Raw genomic sequence first — 24,273 nt, 5'->3', positions numbered from 1 at the left:
ATACAAATTGGATTATTATCATAATTGAAGGAATTATATTCTATTGCTTGCCACTGACGTCACGTCTACATCACAATCGTTCTACCAATGGCAAATTTTCATGCAAATTTATTACACCGAGATTCTCAGAAAGAAAGTCCTAGCCAAGAAGCTGAGAAAAAGACTTCACTTCACTTTTGAAATCCTCACCGTTCAGACCTCGTTAAAGTTACCAAGACCTATTCGTGAGATTCTCGTTCGATTTTATATGTTTTATTTGTGAGCCAATATTCTTAGGCTATTCTATTTGTTATTTGTAAATCTATTTTCATCAGTCGATAAATCAAAAGTTTAAAGTTAAATTATCCCTTAATTAATTTGGTGAAGGAGATATTAAATTAAAATTCCCCACGTGCTGAGACCAAAGCCTGGACCCGCTGCCGATCAAACGATCTTGATCTAAAGAAGAAAACTACGACCACCAAGGAGTTTCACGTGAGTTGTAAAATTTAAAGGGGCCCCAATCTACGCTTCGAAAATATTTCAGTGCAGAAAATATAAAATTTTTCTTTGTTAAATTATTGGCCACACCGACAAGCGCTTATTAGCTATTAAGAGCCTAGAATTTATTCAATATAGAATTTATAAGAACTTGTAGTTGATTGACTATCCTCCGCTGCCAGAACTACGACCCCGAGCAAATCTTTAAAATATTTTATAATTTATTTCACTATTTTTTTTTCAAAACTATTAAATTTTATCAATTGTAAAATTCTGTCGAATCATGCATGGTGTCATGCAAGTACAAGAAAATTGCTAATCATTCTTGTTAATGTTAAATCACTTTCAATCTGTAAATCATATTCTGAATCTGCACTGTGAAATCATCTATTTTATTATAATATATTTCAATTTTATTAATTCGTCTTCTGAGTTCGATTATTTCTTAAGCCTGTCAATTATTGTGTCTGATACGTTCTATATTATCAAGAACCGATCGAATACGATCAGTGAAATAATTGAAGTGAGCTGGATTTTGGAACAGGTCTAAGTGGATGTAGTGAGTGGGGTCAGATCGAGATATTTATTCTCTGTCCTTACCTGCTCATATATCAGCTTTTATCTGTTACCAACCTCGACTTAGGAGCAAATACATCAACTGTACAGCAGATGCAGCCGGAGATCATATAATTTCCTACAATAGAGCTTAAAGCCCGACAAGACTCTGTTCTCGAAATATATTCCGAACGATATCTAGTCCTTGTACCCTATCTTAATCTTCGGAACTTATTAGAGACGCAGTCCCGTAAATTATCTACATCGGGATTTTTGCTCGAACTGTATGATTTTGTATGCTCTTTCATCACAGGTAATAATTTTAAGATATCCGTCTTCAGTGTTTAGCGATCGCTACACTAGGCCTACTTATAAAAATTTCATCACCATACAATCTGTCATAAGAAGAATTAAGGGTGAGCGAGCGTTTAGGCCTCCTGCGATTCCGACAATTGTATTGAATCTTGTAGTGAACCAATCAGTCTGGTGTATAGGCCTACTTAGCGTCCACGCACGCAGTTACAAAATTTATAACCTCAACACCGTTGATTCAGTGCAAGATTCATCCTACGTGTATCGACCTATCCTTGGAGGTGAGAGTGACTCCCCCAGGAAAAGCTTTACATGATTTGACTTGCAACGTGAGGCGTGTAAAAAACCGCTTTACAGTATGAAATGGTTTTGTTCAGTAAATTTTTTGTTGTAATTTGCCCAAGTTTCATGAAAATTATAATTTGGTTTGCTCTGTACTAGACTTTTTATTCATAGGCATTGAATCCGTTCATGATTTATCAAGATGTTAGCAAAATTTGAACTGATGACTTTCCTTGGGTGATAGGTGAAATACTATCAAACCTATTTGGATAAAATTGGTAGTATGGCACCGCTAAGAAAATTCTCTATTATCCTAGAAATTTAAATCATTCGTTTTTGCCCAATTTTTCTCAGTTTTAAAATTTCTTTGCGCAATATATTTAAATAAATTTAAATAATAAATTTAATAATAATAAACAATAAATTTCGATGATAAGTCATCTTTATCAATCACATTGAAAACTTCTATCAATTCTTTCATTATAATTATTTTTACATTTGAATAATGATTCACTAAAACTTAAATTAATAATTATCGTCTACAGAAGCATTAAAAACAACTGTCGAAAAATAATTTACTATCAGCTGTTCCCCCATCAAATCTTTACAGATGTCAAGTTAATCCAAATTATTTGGTTTAAACCTCCTGCTTTGGAGGTTTAAACTTTCCCAGAGTTTAAACTCAATACAGAGTTTAAACTGATACTGTGCAAACGGAATTTTAGTTTAAACAAAAAAAAAATCCAGATTTGGTTTAAGCTTTAGCTTAAACTTACACTGTGCAAACAGCCCTAAGAGTATTTCCTATGAAAGTGGACAACATACTCTCCAACTTTCTGTTGTCCATCCTTCTCATTTCTTAGAATAAAATAATTCCAAAACCAATGCTTAGCTGTACTGTTCATGATTGAACAAGCATAACGTGTTCAAATTTTGACTTGAGGTACGAGGCTTTGTCCTTTGTGGGTGTGTTTGTATGTTCGGCAATAAGATTCTAATGCCTTTATCAATCAACTTCAAATTTTCAACACATATGATTTGAGCCATTATATAGATAGAGTTAGTGGGGAAATAAGAATGACTAACTTTTTGACTGACTTCGACTAATTTTCAAAAGTTCTATTTGAATCCTACAATCGATCTTCAGGCTGAACGTGAGCACGAGCTAATCGGAGAAGTGCTTTCATGTGCTTCAAATAAGAATTTTTCTTCAAACTGTGTCCTAATTTTGTGTTAAGAAATATAAATTATTGTAACTTGAGAGGGTAGAAGTGTGTTCTGATTTTGGAAAAAGACAAACTACGTGCTTTTTACTTTTGAATCAAATGTTTGATGATGATCTGGATGAATTATGTAGATTTTAAGCGTAAACTCTTATTCCAGTAGCAATCAGTGTCTTGAAGAAAACACTGCCCAAATCAGTTACTAGCTGTTGTCATGATGGAATCACTAGAATTAATCTCTTAGCTTCCAGCTTATGGATGATTTCCTGATTATATGATTACATTTTGATTTTGACAGTATAGTATACATTGAAAATGGGACAGTTTTGGGCATGAGCCTATTGTGCCTTTCCTCATGTTAAGTATTTGTTCACAATGTGATAAATAAATGAATGAGTGCTTACATCTAATTACCAATAAAATTGAGTAAACCGATTTCATGATCCTAAGTGTGGCGGTCGATTGATGAAATCATGGTGAAATTCAAGTTGATTGATTGATTGATTGGTTGATTGATTGATTGATTAGCTGCCTTTATTAAAACCTAGGAGGGCGAAGTTAGGGCGCAGACGGCCCTCTCTTACACTTAACCCTTCAATACAATTCCAAGTATAACTAAAACACTGTACAACAAAGATTATAAGATAAAAAAAATAATTTTACTAAATAATAAAAAACTTCCAGATAGCATATGAAAGAAAAAAAAACAAAATTTATTTTTAAATTAAATCAGTGGAAAGAATACAATAAGAAAAGTGAAAAGTGAAAATGGAAGAAACGTTAGTTCAAAATCCATAGATCATTTCGATAGAAGTGGAAAAGAAGAAAGAGAGGAATAAATTAAAGAAGGGAGAAAGGACACACATACACACACACACACACACACACACACAAAACACACACACCAACACATACGTTAAGATTCAGTGAACATTCCAGCCAAGTCCACCACCTCTGATCCACTGAAAGACAGCTGCGCCGAACCGATGATGTCCCTCAACAAGCCTTAGCTCAGCAGGCAGAGAATTCCACAAATTGCAGGCTGTCACAAGAAACGACTTGTTGTACATAACAGTCCTGTGTGTTGGGACAGCCAGCAGATGGGATCCATGCCGCGTTCCTCCACGACCAAAATCACCCAAGTAATGGTACTCTACTGCCAGATACTTAGGGGTTCTAGTTTTCAATATCTCATAGAGGAAGCACAAAGCATGATGTGATCCACTCTCACGCAGCTTCATAAGTTCAAGTCTGTTAAAGTATTCAGTTACATGGTCGTCACGCCTCAGGTTAAAGATGAATTGGCAATTTTGCACCAATAGATCTCGATCCCTCATTAGCTGGCATATCTCATCTGTGAGCCATGGAACAGAATCTCTGGTTACTCTATGATTTTAAAAAGGAACATGTTTTTCCAAAGAGAAACTGTATTGTGGTTAAGAATGTCCAACATAACATTATCATTGTTAGTTTGGAATATCTGTAACCAGTCAAGGTTAATTGCATCATTGAACAAATTGTGGTAGTTGATATTCTTATAATCTCTATAAGTTATTATTTTTGGTTTAGGTTTAGGCCTCTCAATATTATGAACTAGGAATATCATATCATGTGCAGAAAGGCCTGGAAAGGGCATCTACCCATGGCACACAGCTGCTCTCACATCGGCAACTGCAATAAGAATAAGCAATGTGTCCGAAGTGGATGTATGGTGCGTAGCTTGGAGAGGCAGCAAGGTCATACCATTCGCAAACAAACATAGTGTCAGTTGTATTTTGTCATGAGTATCAGGTCCAAGTAAGTCAGTATTGAAGTCACCCATGATTGCCACATGTTCATAGGGCACCATCAGCTCAAGTAGTGCTTCCTCAAATTCTGACAAATACCCAATATGAGGCAGCCTGTAGCAAACTGCTATTAACATTTTAACTACATTACTCTTAACCTCAATAAACATGTATCCAGGTCTAGCTGCACGGGAGGTATCAGAGGAAAACTTATGAACAGGCAGCAGAGAACGCTTGACAAACGCGGCAACCCCTCCCCCATTCCTGTGTAACCGATCATTCCGAATGAGCACATAATCCTCGAGTGCAACAAGTCGATTAGAGATTGTCGGTTTCAGCCAGGTCTCGGATATAAGAATGATGAATCTTTGCCCTCGAAAGAGTGCCTAAATTCATCTATATGACAGAAAAGGGATTGCGCATTAACATGAGTGATCTTAAGTCGATCCGGGAAAGGAGAGAATGCTCACTTGAGGGAATCGCCGACACTCAGCGCGGCCGCGCTGTCATCCTGCTATATAGACAAGGTGGCTGTGAAGAAGCAGCAAGGCAGAAGAGAGGGGTGAATCAGCGAAACAGTGAGAAGCTACAAAAAATACACCACATTCATACTGACACACACACACAAAGAAGGAAATGATAGAAGAAATATAGAAATCATAAGAGATAGAAGAAGAAAAATAATCAAGTGGAGAAGTCGAGCTCTATGAAACGATAATATAATGCTCTATTAGATGGCCTAGGCGGTTCGGCTCCATTGATAATTATAAACATACTAATACAGTGAATGCATATATAATGTAAGAATATAATTTGGGTATTCCCCAAAATCTTGTATTGGAAGGAAATTGATAGTTCTCAGAGCAAGAAGCTGAAAATTGTTATCACCAGATACGGTGTCAACGGTCAAGATTAGATAATAACAGCTCTCAAGGCTATGATTATGAACAGCCAAATGAAAATAAAAGTATTGTTGCAATTTATTTAATAATATAATATATATAGTATTTGAGGTTAGGTTCTTTGATGTTAACTTGTCGGCGACCTCAGTAATCAGTCGAGCCGTTTATTTTGAGAATTGGCCAGACACCTTGTGGCAAATTAGTTGCGTATAAATAGCATTCGCTTAGACTAGGATCAGAGGGTTCAGTAGGCAAGCATGTCAAATAGATGTAAACAAAAAGTTTAAGAAAACAAAAAAAATATTTATAGTTCAGTCACTAAATACTGTACATTGGTGCATGCAATTTATATTGTAGTTCTGATTTTATGATATATTATTTGGGTACATAAGAGAAGTCCAGAACCAATTTCTTCATGCAAAATTTCCTTGTGCTAGATACAGAGTGGCCCAAAAACCTCGTATTTTCGGCTCATTTTTCAGTTTTGAGCTATTTCTGCCAAATCTCGTAATCAAACAGAAAAATTGGCTCTCGCCTTTTTTCTAGAATATGTAATTCTGAATACATTCAGAACTCTCTATCTTCAATGAGTACTGAGTTATGAGTTTTCAAAAATGAGTGATATTTGAAGAAAAAAATGAATTTTAGTTTTTGATCAACAATATCTACAGATTGTTACCATTTAGATGTATAATTCAAAATCCCTCTGGGCATATTTCTGTGCTCTACAATCTGAGATCAGGGAGAGCACTCTATCTCATATAGATTTCCAGGAACACCTGACAACAATGTTCCTTGTATTGTGAAAAACACCTAATTTTCAGCTTCAACCATCATAACCAACTACATAGTCTTCAGATTGATATTTTGCACAATGACATGAGTTCATAAGATTATGTTCTATGAGAATCACCTGTTGGATGCACTTCATTTCAGTATTTTCTAGTGGAGAGGCGTGCTTGAGGACACCTCAAGGATCAAAATTACAATCATATACAAGCTTCCTGTGAGACAACCTTGGACGTTATCATTACACACCAATTCTCCTCTCGGTCGATGATTAACACGTTTCAAAACTTCACTTCAGAGAACTTACAAGGACGAATGCAGTTCCAGCCTAATTCAATACTCAATCATTAGCACGTTTGCAATTTTACTTCACAGAGCTCACAAGGACGAATGCATCTCTGCTCTAATTCATCTCAAATTTGACCATTAACATGTTTCGTGCATAATCTTGTTTCACCTTGGAAAAAATGGTTGTGAAGTAGAGAACACTCTCTCACGTTGAAATAGAATGTAGCTATCTATTTCTCATGCAATTTCTCCCAAGCAATTTGCATAGTGAAAACCGGTTAAAGATTGATGCGATTCTAACTTGAGGGTTTTAGAACATTCCCATAGATACTTAAACCCATTTTATCAGTAATTAAATCACCTACTTGATCTTCTGTCAAATTATGCTGTTTTGCCTCAATCCAATTCATATGAAAGCTAACTCACACATAGTTCCGAACTATTTGGTAGGCTATTCGATGTATAAATAAAGTGAGATAATAGGTGAATGCAGCTGAACATTGTAATCTTGTCACTTCATCATTCTCAGTATTTTTAATTGAAGATGCTATTTCCTCACGAATTGATTTGACTGTAGCTCGTAATTCATCTTTCAATGCTTGCATTTCACTACTCAGATCATTTTTCAATACATAAGTTTCGCTAAACATAGTTAGCAATGTATTTGAATCGTTTTTTGAAACAAATTGTTCAATCCCCTCCATAAGATTTGTCTTTATCGTATTAGTCATTGTGGATAATCGATCTTCAAACTCTTGTTTTGTTATAACAATGTTATTCAATGCCTGCACAGTTTTATCCAAATATTCCTTATCAACCGATAATGAATGAGTTTCATTTACTCTAGTAAAAAGTTCTGTGCTAAGCTGTTTCAATCTGGTATTTAGATAATTTCTATCTAATACTTGCAAATCTCTAATCTTCTCTGAGATAACTTTCAATTTCTCATCCAAATAATTCTTGTCAACTTTATTATCGTTGATCATATTCAAGTGCGATCTGAATATCTCTGTTGTTGATTTGAGATCATGTAGAGAATTCTCCAAATTGATAGATTTCTCTTTAACTCCCCTATCGATATTGTCAGATAACTGTTGTTATGTACTGAAGATGTGTTCCTTTTCGATCTTGTTCAATCCAATATTCTTAACTATATTAGATAATTGTGAATCTAAATACGAATGCAGAGATTCACTAACACCCTGTTGATTAATTGCCTGGATTATTCTCTCACTAAAACTGTCAAGATCTGGTTCATTCCATACAATCTCTTTCTTCGCAGAAACTCTCTTGCTTTTACCTCCGAATCTGTGCACTCTCATTCTGCAACTAAACAATAATTTTACCTTCACGTAATTCCTCTATAATTGATGCAATCTCAACATCATGACCCAAGTGTCCAGCAAGTTTTGATGATTTCAATAAATGAAGTCTCTGAACCAATTCATCATAGTTGTCATAATATTGGTAAATTCTATTGCTAGAAGTATTTTTCGCAAATTTCAATAACCCTGAACCTCTCTTACTTGCTTTTTCAACAGGAAACAGCATTTGAATTAAGCGAGACTTTACACCAGTGTTACGTTTCACATATCCTCGTCTATCCAAATGAACTTTTGTTATTGATAAAATCTTCTTGTATTTATTTAGATCTTTTTCATCAAAGAGATATGAATTTGGTCTTGGGGCAATAACAGTTTTAATAGACCATGTGTAATTCGGAATTTTCCGTTATCAATATAAAAGAAGTAGTTATCAAAGCTAACAACCATCTCACCCATAAAATATAATTTTCGGTCAGAATCATAGGAAATTCCATAAGGAATCGAGTTATCCAATTTTTCACTATGAAATGTATACAAATATTGTGCAAGCACTTGATTCTTTATCTTCTTTATTTTGCTGCCTGTATCACTCTCAAGCCTAGTTGAATTAAATATACTTGAATCGTTCATGCTTAGATCTTTTTCAGCTGCTGATGGTGATGCAACTTCTATTGTTTCACTAATATCATCATGTTTTTCTCCTAGTTCCATACTTTCTTCGTCTTCATCTTCTTCTTCTTCTTCTTCTTGTTTCTCCTTTTTTGGTATAAAACTCTGATCAGATTGGTGAGAAGATTTAGTTTTCCCCATTTCAACTAGAGGTGTGATAATCGGTTTGAAAAGTTTTTCTCTGTAATCATCAGATTGCTTTTCAAAATGTACAATGCTTCTATGTTTATCTCTAATAACTTTCCTCAATTTCTTAATCTTATCAATTAGAGCAACGCTAGCGTTTTGTCTTCTACGAGACATCCTCATTCTTTCACTGCTACTCACTCTCTACTGAATGTCAATAAAGTTATCCAGACCCTGCCTATATTTTCCACTATTAGCTACACATTCATTCATAATAGTAAGAAAACTATGCTTCTTAGAATTCCACACATTTGAACACAATTTACTGAAATCTCTGAAGCAAATATCTTCACCCACATAGTCTCTATGTATTAATTTGAGTGATAATTGATCAATTTTGAATATAACAATCATATTTGCATTATCTCTGGTGAAATGTTTTTGTGTTGCACCATAACTTTGAATTAAATATGCTGTATGAATATTACGATGTCTACCCATAGTAAAATAATCTCTTATTTGAGGTGTGTGACTAAGTTGTAAATCGTCAAATATAACTAGAGAATATTATGGTATATTATTTGGATGTGGAATGCTATCGGGAATATCATTCACATGAAATTCAATACCTTTCATTTTTGAAAAGACTTTTCTTAAAAACAAGTACTTATCTTGATATTGACTTCTAGTATTTTAAATTAATATGTTTAAATCTCAATCCATTTTTGGAAAAAATCAGTTGAACAATAAATTCATTTTACCACATGCAGATGGGCCCATGATGAGAATTCTAGCATTATGTGGTATCAATGCCCCATTCTTACACCATACAGGCTTTTCCTCTTGTGCAATTAACTTATCAAAATCTACAATGACGAGTTTGTTCATGTTGAGAAAGTGAGATATACAAACAGAACGAACTGTTTCATGTGTCTGGTTCACTTGCTAATTAAGCGTTTCTAGGTGACACACAGACATGTACTCACCCATTCAACATCTAGACACCTTGTGCCACATGCTACTACTTCACACTTCTCTATGACAAAAATGAGAAATGAAAGAGCAAACATTCAATTCAAGTTGTTTTTATTTAAAAAACACAATGTAAAGAATATTACAATGATTATCCACAACATATGTGGATAGATAATTATACAATGTACATTATTTACATCATATCATCCTACTCTAATTATTTACAACAAATGTGGATAGATAATTATACAATGTACATTATTTACATCATATGATCTTACTCTAATTATTTACAACAAATGTGAATTGATAAAATTATACCATGTACATTATTTACAACATAGGATCTTACTCTGATTATTTACAATCTTACTCTAATAAGTTCTCTCAATTTATGAATGATTGTTGTGGAAATCCAATCCATTTCACAAGCAACTTATCCTTATCTCGTCTCAATATTTTTTCTATCAAATAAACATCTCTTTCAGATTCATTCAAATGTGTTTTTTTAATTTCTTCTTGATCAAACCTACCCTGTATTATCTCACCACTAAGATCTTCTAATGAGTAAGTGATAGGTCTTGTGGGATGTATGCTCACAATTCGGAAATATTCGGGTGACCAATTCATTGGATATTTTTTATCAAATATCTGTTTCTTTTTAGAAATTCTCACAATATTACCTAGCTTATATTTTGGTTTCAACACTTTAAATTTGAATCGTCTATCAAATGCAGAGTTTAGTGATTCTAAAATGCGTTTACGATGTTTTTTAGTTACATCTTTAGGTCACATTCCAATGGTACTGTGTACTGTATTGTTATAATCATCTACAATATTTTGTAAGTTATTAACCCAGTTTTTACTCCCACGTTCAGTTAAAGATCGATATATTTTTGATTTTATTGTACGATTAAATCTCTCAGCGATACTAGCTTTCTTATCAGTAAAAACAGAATAATGCTTGATATTATACTTATCTAACAAATCTTTCACATGCTTATTATAATACTCCTTCCATCCATCTGTCTGGAAAAAACACATATGTTCATTCTTACAAATGATGGGTTTGAGTGCATTATAAACACTTTGTGCAGTCTTATTCTTTAAAGGTATACAATATGCGTACTTAGTAAAACAATTAATAACAACTAAAATATAACGATATCCTTTATTGAATTCAGATAAGCTACCCATCTCAATCATATCTGATTGATATAAAGCGTTCTCATTCTTCAACTCATATCTACGTGTGGGGTAATTTACACTTGCAGCAGAGTGAAGCTCTGCTGCTAATTTTGCTCTAATACTACTCATTCTTCTTCTTTGTGTGAAGACACGCTTGAAACAGAATTCGATGTGTTGGTCACTACCTCGTTACACAAACACTGATCTGTGCAATCAGTTTGCTAATTTGTAGTGACCGAATGGTAATGTATCGATTCCATTCTCTGCAATAAAGTGCTTGTCATCAAACGGGCTTAAACAAACCTTTGTGCATTCAATTTGATGTATGTTATGATTGAAGGATCTCAACATATTACATTTTTCTATATGTTGGCATCGTTCAATCAAACATTTCTTATACAAGTCAAAACTAAGTTTTCTATTTTTTAAATGTGTCTTCACACCTTTTGTTACACACTTATTTACAGTTTCCTCCTTCTCATTATTTACAAGATATGAATACAATTTTGCCCGTAATCCCAGAAAAGATTTTAAAGGAATTGAAGCTGCCTCATCCTTAAATTTCCCTACAACTTTATTCCTCTCATTGGAGAAGCATTCGTGCTCAGGTGGGTAATTTGAAGTGTCAGACAGTTCTAGATTTTCTCTTATCAATTGGTAGATGTCGGGTGTCTCCAACAATAAGAGGAAGCTATCTGTATCAGTCATACAAAGCTGGATGCATTGCCATGGTATGATTTTTTGCAATTTACAGTAGAAAAAATCATAAATGTGTAGTTTACTCAAATCCAGGATGCAGAAACCTGAATAGATTGGCTCATTCATTTTTAGTTCCAACTTTCGCGAGAAAACTGCAATCATATCCGAACTTATTATCTGCCAGCGTTTACATAGGGGATTTGAAATGTACTTATCTAGACGCTTGGCGTCTGTGATAATTTGAACATTACATTGATGCCGATTTCCCTGAATCGATTTTCCCTAGCATATATTAGATATTTGTTTAAAGAATGAGACTTCAAATTTATTTTTCACGGCTTGCCTATTACAGGTATTGAACTCAATGTAGTTCTTCAACCAAGGCGATTGGGAAAAGCTAATGATGCGATGTACTTTTGTTAATTGCAATCTGAGTTGAAGGTACAGCTTCAAATTCATGTAATGAACAATGTACCTCTCTAGATCAAAAAGTGTGTTTATGAGTTTTTTAATCAGAGTTTGACCATTCTCATTGGTTTGGTACTCGGAGAACAATTTGCTAGGAGGAATTTGATGGAGTGGAGTGAGTGGGAAATTGGAATTCATATCATGTAACTCCTGTGGGTACTTGAGATCACATTCAATTACATAACCAGTTTCTGATTCACTCTCCAAATTTGTAAAGTCAAGAGCATGGATATCATCCTCTGAGAGGAACTTGAAATTTCCATAAGGTGAGGATTGATTCATAGAGTGGGCATACAAAGAATTACAATCTATATAAAGCAAATAGTTACTTGGTTTTGTGGGATCATATGTGTCAGGGATGTGTTTGTTATTGGCTTTGCAATAACACTTGCCAATAAACGAAACACCACCGCGCATTCCTGATTCAAACATTAGATGTATATCGGGATCGCTAATCAATTGAAGTTCAACCCGGGTCAACTTTAACATACAATTCCAAGTGTAATGAGCAAGCGAAAGAAAATGAGTCACATTGAGGCCATATGACCTAAAAAGCGTTGACCTCATTTCTTTGAAAACCTCAACTAATAGCATGACGTCTAGGCACAGATAGAAATCATGATACTCGCCGAGAGATTTCAACTTGAATGTTGAGAACACTCTTTGTGCATGCTCATATTCTTTGGGTGAGAGGGGTGTATCGTTAAGATCGTTATAAAAACATTCTATTGGAGGGAGAGAAGTCTCAGCAAATTTTTCAGGGCAAGATATGTACGAATAGGGATATACTCCTTTTTTCAACAAGAGTTGCCTATGTTCGAGATTGGGGTCATTAAATACTGAAAACAGACGTTTGAACTTCGATTCCATATCTGTACTATCTACTAAGTTGCACACTAATACTTCTAAAGATTCATTCATAAATTTATATGAATCTAAAAACTTAATTTTTCCTATCTGTCAATGTCAAAAATCTTTCTCATGTATTGGCGATACAGGAAATTTCTTCTTTACATTTTCTGAGAGCTTTTAGAATAAAATGGCTGTCAAATCTGCTAAAATTATGGAAGTAACAGCTAATCGTATCATCAGTTCGAGTATTTAAATTACACAACACATGAGCAGCACACGAAAACTTCCCATTTTCATGTGCATGATGGTGTACCTTTGTGTCTGTTTCAGTAAAAACTTAATCGCAAAGGCTGCACTTATCAGCGTTATGAAATTCGTGTTGCTGATGCTCACTTTAATGCTCCATTGGAATTTCGCATTTTATATCCGCACTCAATAAATCGCCCAGTTTGATTATTTCCTTGAGAAATTCCTCTAAGATCTTTTCATTGATATTACTCAATCTATAGAGTACTGGGCCGTATGCGATATCTCCATTCACATCAATTACAACGAAACAATACCCGCACGGAATATGACGCGCCGTTTTCTTGGTGTAACTTCTGGTGATAGGTACATCCTCACAATCAGATTCGTTACCGTACATATTCACAACAAATGTTTCCAAATCTGCGTAGATTGTATACTTTTTCTTCAAAGTCGAACCGAGTTTTTTAAATTTGATTGTCTCACCTCGTTTTGGGTATGAAGTTCTCTGAGACTGGAACTTTGAACAAAGCTCTAGATGTCTCATCAGATAATTCGTGTTGCTGATGCTCACTTTAATGCTCCATTGGTATTTCGCATTTTATATCCGCACTCAATAAATCGCCCAGTTTGATTATTTCCTTGAGAAATTTCTCTAAGATCTTTTCATTGATATTACTCAATCTATAGAGTACTGGGCCGTATGCGATATCTCCATTCACATCAATTACAACGAAACAATACCCGCACGGAATATGACGCGCCGTTTTCTTGGTGTAACTTCTGGTGATAGGTACATCCTCACAATCAGATTCGTTACCGTACATATTCACAACAAATGTTTCCAAATCTGCGTAGATTGTATACTTTTTCTTCAAAGTCGAACCGAGTTTTTTAAATTTGATTGTCTCACCTCGTTTTGGGTATGAAGTTCTCTGAGACTGGAACTTTGAACAAAGCTCTAGATGTCTCATCAGATTTGCTTTCCCATCCCGGTTTACTGCTTTGTTTGATGTAAATCTGTGAAAACAGAAATTACAAACATCTACTTGTGCTTTAGCTTTTGAAAGGTGAGAAAGAAGACGCGACAATCCGTTTTTCCCGTTTGCGGTGTTAATTAAACAAAAATGTGTTTTTCCTGCATCGCCTTTCAACATTAAAAGATTAATTTCATATTTACGCATATGGAATATGCTTGTTCGATAGGGGAAAAACTTTTTGTTGTCATAAGCGATAACATGAATTGTGATGTCTGTATTAAGAATTTCAAATTTCTTTATGTCATGATCGGTGGTTGGGAAATTAACTCTGTGAGTGTTCAGGCTATGAGCAAATTTGCTCAAATATTTCACCGTTAAGTGTCTGTTATTTGGTTTCTGGTGAAAATAGGCTACAACACTCCACAGAAAACACTTTTCATCAGAAAGATTTTTGACATTGATAACACATTTCTTATTGTTAATGAACTGGGGTGTTTGAATATAGCTGCTTGTGTATATTGGATTATATCTAATCACATTTACATCAAGCGAGTCAATCTTCTTCAACACCCAACCACTCCTAAATCGAACAAAGTTATCAAATGAACTTAAAATTTTCCTAACCGCTAACATAAAATGTTCATTCAATTTGTTATAACTCTCCAAGACGTTCAAGCCTATGACCGAGTAGCTATGTAGATTCACAATGGATGAAACAGCTTCGGATTCCTCTGATTCTAAAACTACCATCTTATACAATAATACATTTAGGGGCGATTGCTGAGATCGGGTCTGGCTAACCCCGGCGCAACGTTGGTCTAGTGCAACTTTGGTCTCGGCTAAAAAATCGGTTTGCTGAGATCGAGTTTAGCTGTTGGTTATCTCTTGGTCGAGAGCAACTTTGATCTGCGGGTCTAGCCAAACCGACGCTCAAGTTTAGCCAGACCGAGGCGCAACTGAAGGAATCCACGGGGAATTATTGTCACAATGTTGGCAACAGCCATCTCGAATGCTACTTTGGCTCTCACACGCTGTCTTTGCGTATTGGTTTTGCACTCTCTCACTCACACACACACTCTCTCTCTCTCTCTCTCTCTCTCTCTATCTCTCTCAGGCCTTTATTAAGGCATATTGAAGAAGAAAAAAATCAATCAATCTCATTCTCTCTCTCTCTTCCCCCCACTTACTCCCATTCTCTCTCTATTTCAGTCTTGATCCTCTCTTGACCGTCGTTATAATGATTATCTGTGATTAGATGATCTTCTGAACTCTTTCGAATGTTGTTACAGTGAACACATGAACAACTCCTCACCTTTTTGGTGTTCATTTGGAATTCATTTTCATTTATTTCCAAAATGTAGTTTTTTTTGTAGCGTATTGTCCAGCTAGGAATTTAATGTAATATTTTTCAATTACTAAACAAATAATAGCTATTGCCGCAACACTATGTATAATGCGACATGATGCTGCAGTACTCACATAAATCACCAGTCTCTATGTGGACTGCCATCAGCAAAAAATCTGAGAGCAATCAGCACTTCTCTTCAGTTTTAAATTCTGATACCGTACTCGCCAACTTGAGGTATTGGTTCGTAATAATCCAAATATTCAAGGTAATCCATTATTCACTTCATCCACTCACAAAATCAATTCCACAGAAAGGATCACGCAAACGAAGGGTCGCTCATCACCATCTGGACTCAACTTAATAGTTCAATTATGCAATGCAGACTATTATTTCTGCATCCCGTGATGATGCAAGCAAACGCAGCTGCCTCCAATTAGCAACAATCAACCCCACATAGATATCATCTCACACTTTCTTACAATTACAACGTATTTAATACAGTTCTCCTTCATTACTGATATAGTTGCAGTTCCATATTATGTTCAAGCCAATAATAGATAGCATCGATACTATCGTGTAGCCTAGATTCGTAGAAGGTAATCGACCACTGATAGAAATTGAGTCAAAAGAATTGGCTTCCAATTTAATATATTTTCAGACATTGTTTAAACCAAAAAATATATAATATGAGTGTTGAGAGAATATCAGAATGATAATAGAATTATGGGCTACTCAGTGAATGGGCTAGTGCGTACTGCCAGAGACAAATAAATAGGTATCTTTCAAACAGTATCTTTACTCTATGGAACTGCATATAGCGAATACTTCAGAAAAATCTTTTTGAAGTAAGTCAGTTTTGTTTTTACCATCTTTAGCAATTGAAAGTTCAATTTAACATGTATTGATAATTGTTCATTCAGTTTCATGCATGAATATGAAAAGATCATGTATTTAAACCAGTTCATGTGATTGAAACGTAGTTCCCTTGAACAATGCTCCAGCACCTTTTTTTAGCATGGTACCCACAAAATGTCCTAGTTATGTTATGATTAAAGAGTAGTTTCCACCGGGGACAGGAGGATATACAAATCTCCAGTAATATCTGGGAACATGGATATATCCCCCCCACAGTAATTTTTTTTTCACTTTAGTAAAAATCATGAAAATCATAGGTTTGTAGACTATAGCTTTGAAACTATTTTTTGAAACAATTGAATGACTAATGAAATTATATTTCCATTCTATTTGTTATATGAACTGAAATAACATAGGCCTATGATATTTTCTATGAAAAATTGAATAATGATCAGCCCACTAAACATAAAGAAACTTCATTATTAGGATGTAGTTTTTCAAGTGGAAATTGCTTGAAATCACACCAAATTGCGGGTATTTTTCTTAAATTTTCCGGGGGAGGCCCCCCGGATCCCCTTTTTGTCAGGGGTAAAGAATTTCCTTGTTGTTTGAAGGTGTTTTCATTTTCACTTTCTCATGTTATAATATTTTAAACATTAGTGGTAAAACATTTTAAATATGACTTTATGGGTAATGAAATTATTCAGAATTCAAAGGTGAACCCCAATTTGACATTTGTTTTCAATAAAATCAAAAGAATAGCGAGTTAATAGCTTAATCCCGAACTTAAACCTGCCTCCTAGCAGGTCTAAGTTGGAGTCTAAAATCATCATTTTTGCTCCTGAGATTATCTCATTTTAGCCTGATCCCGATCTCAGCAATCCACCGAGATTATCTTTTAAACTCGAGTTGATCTACGCTTGAACTCAGCAATCCACCAAGATTAATTTTTAGCCTAGACTGGATCTCAGCAAACCGATTTTTAGAGCGCCGGTTTTTCCCTGCGATAATTGCCGGTCGGCTAACTTTTGCGCTCGAGCGTGGTTAATCCTGATCTCAGCAAACCAATTTTCGATCTGCAGCGCAAAAACTGGTTTTTAGCCGAGTGCAAGAGATAATCCCAATCTCAGCAATCGCCCCTTAATACTAAAAACCATTTCACATTTCCTTCGAAACGTGCAGCGTGTTCTCTTATTATCTCAAAAACACGAGCTTTTGAGTTTTCAAGCATATTTTCAATGTCAGGTGCTACATTTTTGAAGGAAATGCAATGGCGAATTGCGCGCGAACTCACGCCTCTAACCCTGTGTTCTCTGCTATGCTCCATCTCTGCTACTAGCGGGGTGCTGGAAACAAACAAAGAATATATTACTATGGGATAGAATAAGATATAAAAACAAGTAAACATTAATCTGAAAAATCAGTTGTGATTTGACAAGCTGCAAGTACAGTGCAAAAATGTTATCTCAGGATCAGATTTTCATGCACGAACGATTGAGGTAATTAACATTTGATGATCATTGGAAATTAGAATCGAGTCTGTTGTCACCTCAAAATATGGCTAAACAGGGTTTTAAATTTGTATGAGCACCTGACGTTCAATGTGTGTTTTGTTCAGTATATTTAGAAAATTGGTTGCCAACAGATGATCCTAGTAAGGACATGAGCGATGCAGTCCAAATTGTGGATGGCGCAAAGAAGATAATATTTCATGTGAAGAGGAGAATTTCGATAATAATATTCTACGACAATATGAAGAATGAGTTTTAACTTTCCATTGTCCAGAACCATTCAAGCTCTCGGTATTTATTAATAGAGCAGACTATTTTGCAATAAGTGGATATTTTTTACATGAGAAATCATATCTGCAATGTGTATATTGCAAATATATTATTGAAAATCCTTATGAAAAAGTGATACATGTTACGTTTTGTATATATAAAAAGATGAGCTATAATGGAAAAGAAAAGACGAATGTTGAAGAAGAAGAAGAAGATGCTGTGGGAAAACAAGCTGGATATTGTACAATATGCACTCTGTTGTAGAAGTAATTCCTAATCAGAATCGAGATATCAGTAATTTGTTAGGATTAAGTGCATTGTAGTAGTATTAATTTATCAGGGAAGAAGTTCTGAAAAAATCATGATTAGAAAAATAAAGTAAAAAACTGTAAAGTAATGTACTGTCTCTCTCTCTCTGCTTACACTCCAACTCTCAGACTAGTTCTTCATACGTCTTTCCTCCTCAAAGACTGGAGTGATTATGCAGTACTGCACACTCGAACTCTGTGAAATCAATAAACATAATGAAAATCACAATAATATCGAGAAGAAATTTAGCAAGTCAACATGTGATGTTAATTATTTAAATTAATGAGGAAATTTGATATTACATTGCTCTCACATTCGAAATATTGTTATTTGAGATATTATATCAGGAACTGAGAAATTTCATATTAGTGCATTGTGAGAATTTGATATTTTTTCTCTGAATGCACCTTGCTGTATGTGTTAGAATGCTTTTGCATGTCAAGGATGTGATAAGCGGGAAAATGCACTATCTCTCACTCATCCTAAAACAGAGAGAGAGAAACAAATGAGTATATAAGTAGCGCTTATTGGATTTGCCAGCTTCATTTGAGCACTAGTCACGTTCCTGTTTCACATATCCTCATCATCATGGACTCATCATCTACGCATCAGGACTACATTCTTCCAGATACTCCTCCTCAACAAAGCACTTCCTTCCCATCTTACTGGGCAGCGCAAGCTGCACAGCAGAAGAAGCTTCCAGCCACCACTACCAGTGCTGCTCCCGCTGCTGCTGCATCCAACTGCGAGGACTCACCGCTGAAGAGCTGTGGTGTCTTTGTGGAGAGGGGGTTGAGCAGTGAAGAAATCATTGTACCGGACACTCCGCCATCTCACCTGCAGTGGGCACTGAGACGTGTGCCACTCACGATGATTTCCAACAAGCAACAGGGGAAGAGAAAGCCATGCTTTCTGGAGGAGGAGGATGAGGAAACTAACTTTGTACCCTCAAAGGTTAGTTATTTCAAATATTATTAACTTGTAATGTGAACCGATAATTCTAAATCTTTATACGTTGTCATTAATTTGTTGAAAGCTTGCTACTAAAAGCTTGCTACTATCTGATAAATTACTCACTTTACTGAGAAAAACTAATTTCCAATAGATCTGTTCACATTACATGTATTCACATTGTGATATTAAATGATTAGAGTTCAATTTATTGTGAGAAATTGATGAATCTGATTAGATTTGAAAGACAATTTCAATCAAGAATTATTTCTTGATAATGAATTGTAATATAGGAAATGAAACTATTCAACTTTAGAGTTCAGTTAAAAAATTAATCAGATGTATATTTGAGTTCATGAATATGATGATTACATTGGAATTGATATGTTCATTTGAATTGAGCAACTTCTATGCTGTTTTATGAAGTCAAGAAATATAATTATTTGAAGTGATTAGGCTGAATGCATGCTACTATATAATAAATTTCTCACTTTACTGAGAAAAAAAACTAATTTCCAATAGATGTCTTTGTATTACATGCATTCACAATGTAATCATTAAATGATTAGAGTTCAGTTAAGAATTGAATAAGATGTGTATATTTTGAATTCATGAATATTATAAAGATTACTTTTTGAAATTGAACTGATCAAGCTTACTAGTTGAATTGATTAGACTTCAGTCAAAAATTGAATATGATGAATATTTTGATTTCATGATCATTATTATGATGCTTACATATTATTTAAATTATTTGTACTAATCATGCATACTATTTTTTGCTATAGAATAATAGAATAGAATATTGAAGTGATGTGTTAAGAAAATTACTGATTCAGTTGATAGTTATTTGTTGCAATGTACATTGAAAGAGTTTGCTTATTAATTTGATGTATGCATTTGATGTATCACTATTGGATTCTGCAATATGAAGCAAGAAATATTATTTATTCAAATCATTTCAATAACTGATATTACTCACTTTGTGTAGAGAATGTCTTGTCAATCTGATGATATCAAGTTGAGATTATGACAATAATCTGTTGATCACAAGTAGTTGATAATCTGAAACAAATTATAATAAGTTACTAATCATAGATTTATTTTTATTTAACAGAAACAACGTGCATATGAAGCTGAGAACTCCTCCATCGCTCCGCTACTAGAGGAGGTGGCGGTGCGGGATGATGACAATCAGGATGATTTTGTTTCAATCATCAATAGACCGTCAGCTAAACCATGGATGCCTCTCCGCGAGCTTGTGGAAGATGTCCCGCATAATATTATCTCTGCTCGTGAAGAAACAAACCACCACAGGAGAAGAATAATATTAAAAATAAACATTGCATCTACAAAGAAAATCTCTGAGGTATATCTGAGGTATATCTACCTCAGAGATTTTCATCCATAATTTCACCTGTAAAAGTTATCAAATTTAATGCTGATTGTAAAAATTTAGCAATAGTGGTGAAGCATGTCACTGCTACATGGACTGACATTAAGATTGTTAAAATTTAACAATCTTATTGTCATACCATGATGCGGAGATGCTTTACAAGTAGTAGTAGTAGTATAATGTAAATATTGTAGTGATTAATAATAAATTGTAATATTGTTTTTATAAAAATTGTTTTTAATTCTCACCTGTTTGTTGTGTCAAAGAAGATGTAGAATAGTACACTGTTCACGCAAGAATAGATCCCCTTGTAACTGAACACTCAATGAATGTAGAATAGTACATGCAAGAATAGTAATGCTCTTGTAACTATGCAGTCAATGAGTGTACGGTCACAAGAGAAGCTATTTTATAGTTGCTGCTGCGCATGCATGTGCATGCACCACATGTCGGTCTTGACCTTGTTGTGAGATTCTCTTCCATCTGTTAGCGCTATACACTCACTATAGATATTGCAATCTATTTTCATCAGTATGCTTACAACACTTGAAGGGAGAAGTTGTGCAATGAAGATAATCGTATGGAGAGTTTTATTCATTCTTCTCTTTATAATATGTTCTGTGAATATGCTATTACTTTTCCATATTGCTCTGAAAAAATATGATTCATTGCAAAATGATAGTAAGAGAATATTGGAATCTATACAAAATGTATGAAATAAGATTAGGGATTTGGAAACACCTCAATTGATGCAGGAGTCACTGCTAGTAAGAAATCATACATTATCTTATATTCATACCCGTACTGGCAAAACTCACCAAGTCAAAAACTACAGTTTTGAGTTATAAGCATATAACACTTGGTGAGTTTTGCCTGACTACCAAACAGCAAATATTGCTCACCATTTCCTAAAATTCAGGGAATAAATTAATAGTGCTATCACTATCCATTAATAATTAGTTTGTGGGAAGCAAAACACACAAAATATGTTTAGTGAATTATTATGCTTGATGAAGCTCTGTATTCATGAGGATGAAAACTCATTAAAAATGGTTAGTGAAAATTGCTAGGCGATTCCTTGAAAACTAAAGGACTTTGGTGAATTTTGCCAGACAAGAAAAATGTGTCTAGCAGCTTAGTGAGATCTAATAAAGTGGAAAAATTGAAATAGTAATAAAAGATATGACTTGGTGAGTTCTGCCTACTCAAACAACTAAATTTTTTAAGCCTATTGAAATACATTAACTGAAAATGAGCATTTTTGTAGTTAGTGAGTTTTGCCAGAATGGGGATGAAATCATGTGTCAATTCAACAGATGCTTCTCTCAATGTTAGTCTAAGACATTGGTATAGATTTATGATTGATGAACGTTCAATTCTTTGCAATTTCTACAAAACTTACAACATACTTAACAAGTGTGTTAATAAGACACTTGACGATAGAAAATTGTATTCCCTATTGATTAAAACATACCAACTTTGTAGTAATATATAAAACACTTAGTGAGACAATTTATTTGTCTTTTGATTGAGGTTAAGTGTTTGATTAATTAACCTCAGTCGATGTTCAACTATTGAGTTGAAAGGTAATGAAAAATGGTATGTAGAAGAAAGTTATCTTCTAGGAAACGAGGGAGAGGAATCTTGAGTTCGGCTAGCAAAATTGTCAAAGGTATAGCGGGTACTGCGGGGGACATTACATCAACTATCATAAATAAATTGATAAATGCATCCCTGGAAACCCACATCTCCAGCTATCAGTGGTGCAGACCTGGCACCAAGGTTAATGAAAGGTTAAAGAGAGGTGATCAAGGTATAAATTCATTAGATAGAGCCTGTAAGGTACATGATATAGCATACACTCAAAATAGTGATAATAAGTCGCGAGCGATTGCAGACAGAGCTCTTGCAAACACTGCATGGGAGATATTCAAAAATCCAAAAAACATCTCTTAGTGAAAAAGCACTTAGTTATCTTGTAACAAATGTGATGAAAGCTAAAGCAGCGTTTGGCAGTGGTTTGAGAAAGAAGAAGAAGAGCACAAGTGTTAGGAAAACTCATAGCACATCGATAAGGAAAAAAGCTATTGCTCAGTTGAAACAGCATATTGCAGGTAGAGGTTACTATTTGAAACTGTACCCCCCAATCTCAACTGGTGGTCATATTTTGATTGGGCCCAACCCCTGCTCCTCCTCCTCACCATATGGTGTGAGTTTATTCCCAAAGAAAAAAAGTAAAAAAGGAGTTAAAAAACGTATAAAGACAAAGAAGGTGAAAAAATGAATATTGATGATGAATTGTCTAATCACCTAATAAAATTCTAAAAAAATGAGAATTGTATTGTTAATTTAGACACTCAATCTGGACATGGTACACACTGGGTTGGTTATAAGAAATGAGGATCAAATGTTTACTATTCTGATCCAATTGGTAATTCACAACCACCTTATGAATTGAATAAATATTGGAAAAAAGAAACAGGTGTAAATATTTTTTACAATGTTGAGCACATGCAACCATTACATACAAATATATGTGAACACCTTATGCTCTTGTTTTTTGCGAACCAGCTGCAATCCAGTATTTGTACCGAGAACATATAAGATGGTTGTTATTACATTACGATCTAGATCAAGTGATCTCTATGAACATTTGCAAGAAATTCTCGAATTGGATAAAAATAAAGAATGGGAAATTGGATTGATAAATTTCTGTACTTACAATAGCATTGCAAATGTTATAAAAGGTAAAAATTCTACCTTCAAATATGGTGATAAATTAATTGATCTTGATACGGGTGCATATGAAGTTGATGACATTATATTAGCTTTAAAGACTAAATTGAATAGTGACAAAAAGAAACTTAATATAAGAGCTAACACAAGTACTATGAAGCTTGAAATTTGTTCTGATAAGCCTATTGACTTTACATCATCTACTTCAATAGGAAAAATGCTTGGTTTTGATAATGTTATATTACAACCGAATAAATGGTATTATTTTCAACATTTAGTTAGCATAACAAATATTGACTCTATTGTAGTTGAGTGCAATATAGCCTGTGGGAGCTACTCTGATGGCAAACAGAAACATATTATATATGAGTTTTCACCTAGAGTACCTAGTGGGTATTTGATAAATGGAACACCTAATCCGATAATCTATATGCCTTTAAACACACATAGAATTCAAAGCATTAATGTAAAAGTAACCAATCAAGAAGGATCGTTTATTGATTTCCGGGGAGATATAATTACAATTAGACTTCACATTCGTGAAAAACAAAGAACTTGAGATGGGATTTCTCATTTTCAAACCTCACACTAGCATTTGCTCAAAGAAGCTCATTAGAGACTCAAACGTGATAGAGTCAACACCTAAAAAGCTACATGCTATATCACCGAAAAGCGCGAGAATATTGGAAAAGTTGGGATTAATAGTAGATTAGCGTCATGTATGGCGCAGCAATTAGTGAAATTCTTGATG

Source organism: Nilaparvata lugens, chromosome 2 (assembly GCF_014356525.2).
Source record: "Nilaparvata lugens isolate BPH chromosome 2, ASM1435652v1, whole genome shotgun sequence".
NCBI classification, from domain to species: Eukaryota; Metazoa; Arthropoda; class Insecta; order Hemiptera; family Delphacidae; genus Nilaparvata; species Nilaparvata lugens.
This window is presented reverse-complemented; position numbering follows the sequence as displayed.